The sequence below is a fragment of the Scylla paramamosain genome, chromosome 1 (genome assembly GCF_035594125.1).
Source record: "Scylla paramamosain isolate STU-SP2022 chromosome 1, ASM3559412v1, whole genome shotgun sequence".
Classification (NCBI taxonomy): Eukaryota; Metazoa; Arthropoda; class Malacostraca; order Decapoda; family Portunidae; genus Scylla; species Scylla paramamosain.
In genome coordinates this window covers 36,247,693-36,252,692 of record NC_087151.1, presented here as the reverse complement: position 1 = coordinate 36,252,692, position 5,000 = coordinate 36,247,693, and the positions used below count along the sequence as shown (strand labels likewise).

The following is a 5,000-nucleotide window of genomic DNA, read 5'->3' as shown; positions in this document are numbered from 1 at the left end:
GCGGGGAGCATGTTGTAGGTCTCAGGCTAATAAGTAAATGATAGGTTGGGTTCAGGTGAGCTCTACCGTGCGTGTGACATGGTCGTGTGGCTCACTTACTTCTTCCCGCGCCACATTTCCTCTCCCTCCCTCTTCCAACCATCAAAAGCCACACTCCCATGACCTACCATCACCCCCATTCACAATTACAAGGCTTCCACACATATCCCTTGGTTATTTCTGTCCTAATATACATAATAATTTTTCTGCTCTCTGCCACGCCTTTTCCTCCTTGGCACATTCCTTCCTCCTCCCTGCTACAATAACTCTTACTCCCAGTCATCAAACTCACAGGCTCGCGTTCATCACTTCATCCCAGCCCTCCTCACTTTGTTTTCCTATCCTCCTTGTCTTCCTGCCAAACCGAGCATTAAGATGTGAACAAATCAGATAAGAAGGTTTGATTCAGTAGTGCTTCAGTTTCATATATTTTTGATATGTTAAACTCATTTCAAATTTTCTCATTCTTATGAACTTCAGAAAGTTATAATAAATTCTGAATAACTGGATATCTATTAGTTTATATAGATAAATAAATAAATAAATAAATAAATAAATATAATATATATATATATATATATATATATATATATATATATATATATATATATATATATATAATATAATATATAATATATATATATATATACTATTATATATATATATATATATATATATATATATATATATATATATATATATATATATATATATATATATATATATATATATATATATACTATATATATATATATATATATATATATATATATATATATATATATATATATATATATATATATAAATTATATATATATAATATATATATATATATATATATATATGTAAACTTCGGAAGTCATGTGAACAGCTACGCCAGGGGTAGACAAGATATGACCCGCGAGCCAAGTTTGGGCATACGGATATATTTTTTTTTTTGTGGCTCACTAACGTATCATGAGGACATTTTTTAATTAAGAAAGAATTATTGTTATAAAGGAGTTGGCTGGGCAGAGCAGCGAGACCATCTCCTTGGACTGTTAATTCAAGATCTGCGTGTAAGTTAATAGTTTTATAACAAATTATGTTTTAAAAAGATCAATCTTTACCTTGTAGAAATATGTATTCTCATCTTAATCGAATGTGTGGCCCGCGAAGTGTACCGCCATCTACGGAGTGGGCCCACTTGTCAAAATAATTGTCCATCCCTGAGCTGCACAGTCTTCCCTTGTATAGATATCGTCGCCATTACACTCCAGCCCAGCGCGGTGAGCAGTGAGTGAGTGATCCCGGTAAGCTTCGCTGGGAAATCCTTGGCCCTTGGCGGCATGCAGAGGGCGGGCGCTGTGCATGGCTGGGAGAAGGAAAGCTGCCTTGAAGCTCGCGGGTTATTGACCGTGCGTTGCGAAAGGATGCAGCAAGCTTGGGAAAAGAGTGTAGTATTAAAAGAATAGTTTTATATCACGAACTTAAGAAAAAAAATAAAGCAGTATTTCTATGCACACAGGCACGTGTAAGCCTTGCAAACAATAACGTGTGTGTGTATGTGTGTGTGTGTATGTGTGTGTGTGTGTGTGTGTGTGTGTGTGTGTGTGTGTGTGTGTGTGTGTGTGTGTGTGTGTGTGTGTGTGTGTGTGTGTGTGTGTGTGTGTGTGTGTGTGTGTGTGTGTGTGTGTGTGTGTGTGTGTGTGTGTGTGTGTGTGTGTGTGTATCTCAGAATCGGTTTCAACCAAGCCAATGGGAATCACGTTTCACACTCATTAGCTTAAATCTCTCCGCTACAGTACAAAAAGCTACTCGTGCATGGTGCACTTACGTGTTGCTTATTATTATTTTTTACCCAACATCTCTCTACGGGACGGGGGGTTGGAGCTTGGTGGGGAGGAGAGTTGAAGCCTGGCGTGACGAATGGGCAATATACAGCAATCTTTATGGGACTGATCTCCATGCGTATAAAAAGTTGTCCAAAATAAGAGCGATTTCTTCATATATATTCAAGCTGACGGGGGTGTGACCTGACGGCTTGTGGGTTAACCTCTTCGTCTAGGCCTAGGATGGTCATCGCTCAAAGGGGAGGATAGAGAGGCTGGGGTACGGGTATGGGCACGGCTGGGCATAGGCGTTGGGGACTAGCGGGTGTGGAGAATGGGATGAGGCCATAGGGTGCGGAGCTGTACAGTGGTTGCGTAAGCCGTGTGGTTGGGGGTGTGGTTGAGGTGTGGTAGGAATAATGTTAAGGTGTCTCAATGTGGCGGAATAACAGTGATGGTGGCAATGGTGAGGGATGGGATGGTGATGGTGATGAGCGGGTAACGAGTGAGGTGTTCCGTGGCGTGTGGTGGCAAGGGGAGGGCGGATGGCCAGGGCGCGGCGGTGGGGCGGGTGAAGGCGTGATGGGGAATGGGATGAGGAAGCTTTGGCAGAGTGGCCTGCTGGAGAAGTGGCAGGAGTGGTAAAGCAAGGGCGTGGCCGGAATAACTTTGGGGTGTGGCAGCGGAGGTAGTGGTGTGGAATGACGAGGGTGGGTGTGGCGGGGATGGATGGAGGTGGCGATGGTGGTAGTAGTGGGCGAGGAATTACAAGGATGTGGAACAGATAAAAGTGTGCAGGTGAAGAGGGTGTGACGGAAGGCTGTGTGGAATAGCAAAGTGTGGAGAGGAAGAGGGAGGTCTGTGCCCGTAATAAAGGTGTGCTGAGGGTGGTGAGGCTGGCAGGGTGAATCGAGGAACAGCAAGACTATGGCGGTATTATGGTGTGGAATAGCAAAGTGTGGTGATGGCAGTGGTGGTGCGGGTGTTGGTGGAGGGGGTGCAGGTGGCCAGGCTTGGTTGGGGTTTGTACAATACTATGACTGGCCACTTTTTCAGATTGGTTCCCTGACAGACGGTTCTGCCGCAGAGTCCACTCCAGACAACGGGAGGGAATGCCTGGCTGTGTTAATTGTTTACATTGTTCTCACACAACTTCACTTAGCGTAAGCCACTTATTTATTTCAGAGGTTTATCTTTCTGAATAATTAACGGAAAACAAAAACAAAAACAAAAAAAAATCGGGAAAAAATTATGAAGAGGCTTTTTACTTCACAGCGCAACCTTTACTTTGCCTAAGAAATCTTTTACGGCGCTCCGGGTCGCACAGGACTTAGTGCTGTCTTGCATAAGCACTCACTAATATTTTGGTGCTGTGACTTGTGGTATGCAAGATATTATTTTTCAGCCTTCACGCAGCACGCAAAAATGGCTGGGTAAATATGGTATGTACGGCTGCCCTATCTACCGGTCCTCACCACACCTGTACCTCCGTCGTTTATTATCCAAGGCCGGACGCCGCCGACACCACCATTATATATGTTGGGTTCGCAGGCGAGGATGGTTCTCGTCTCATCTGAGTGCGTGATCCTCGAGGGAGAGAAGGTCGACCACCCCGGCCTTCAGGTTGAGTCCCAGCGAGCCTCGTCCAGCCCAGCACCGGCCTTGATGGAGGAGGATTTGTTGACTTGGATGATGGTGACGGAAGGTGCTTAACTTCAAACGGTTTGTGTATGACTTGAATACTTGTATCTCAAAATTAGACCAGGTCGTGTTAGCTAATGACGCGGCTCGGTCTCCTAAGTTGTGTTTGATGGAGTGACAAGGGTGAGTGACACGGCACTGCTGCGAGATTTATTCCCAGGCCTTCTGCGACAGACGGACAGGAAAGAAGCGAGCAGTAGGCCTAATATCAGTCTTGCTCCACAAAGATTTCATTAAAGAACCATCATGATCCTGCAGACCAATCAAAGAAGCCATAAACCAGCCCCGCGCAGCGCCATAAATAATAACCTTATGTCATTGGTGAGTAAGGGTGAAGACGGTGAGGGGCAGCGATATGACTTGTGGCTTTCTGGCATATGGCTCTCGGCGTATCTTTAATTAATCAGACTCCGACCCGGTGCTACTGAACTCCTCTCCCGCTGCCCAGGTCTGTTCCGCACTGTACAGAATTCTGCCGCTGAATCTGCTGAGCTGGACTTGACTGTGCAGCACTAAGTATGACTGACGTAATGCTGCTGAGCTTTACTGCGACTTGATTTTCATTTCAAGCTCATAAATTCCCCCATCGGTCGTTGAGGCGAGCTGCGCGGCCACTCCCGACGCGGCCATGGCTCCCTGATGACCTCGGCATCTTTGCAGTGGGTTTTCTGTGGGCGATAACAGCAACAAGGCCCCATCACCACCCGCTCCGGGGATACAAGGAAAATATGTCTAGTAGATCATACTACTGTCCATGCTCACTAAATGCACTCCGCCAAAGCACTGCTAGCCAAGAAAAACTCCAGCGATACCAGATGGAGAAGAATAGCGAAGATAGCCGAAGCTAATAAACTATTCTTTATATGACACGAATAATAAAAAAAACTACGTATATGAGATTTTACAGATTGGCGAGACACAAGTCTTAATGTAGAAGGCTATTGTAGTGTACACCTTCCCTGAGCTAATGGTAGATAAAGGTCTGTGTCCTGACTTCTTACACCCAACCTTGACTCGCAAGCTGCAGTCGCGAGTGAGGAGTCTTGTGAATTTTTTTTTTCTAGATGTTATTTACAATTCAAATCTGCAAATGTTTATAAACTGAATGCAACAATGAAGCTGTGCATCAGGCAGCGATGGACGAAAGCACAAGGCATCTATCCCTGCCCCGAGAAGGCGTGGATATATACACCAGGCCGGGAGCTGCGACGGACAGCGCTGATGGCATGGGGCACTGCGGCGCGAGGCACAGGGCGTGGTGGGCATGGAAGTATGTGTGGGTACTGGAGTTGTGCGCGCCCATAACATATTACTAGCCAACCACCACCACCACCAAGACCCAGGTGCTAATAGGAGAATTCCAGGTTAATTAGTATCTGGGTGGAGTACCTGTCATACTTCAGGTTACGAGGCGGAGACCGGGGCGCGTCAAGTCACCCCCTGCTGCCG

The 5,000-nt window shown here is 45.4% G+C and overlaps 1 protein-coding gene across 1 annotated transcript in view; it reads right to left on the bottom strand.

Moving 5' to 3' along the window:
* The window catches only part of LOC135104837 (F-box/LRR-repeat protein 7-like), a 65,963-nt gene that overhangs the window by 60,037 nt on the left and 926 nt on the right, over positions 1-5,000 (bottom strand). The window lies entirely within an intron of this gene.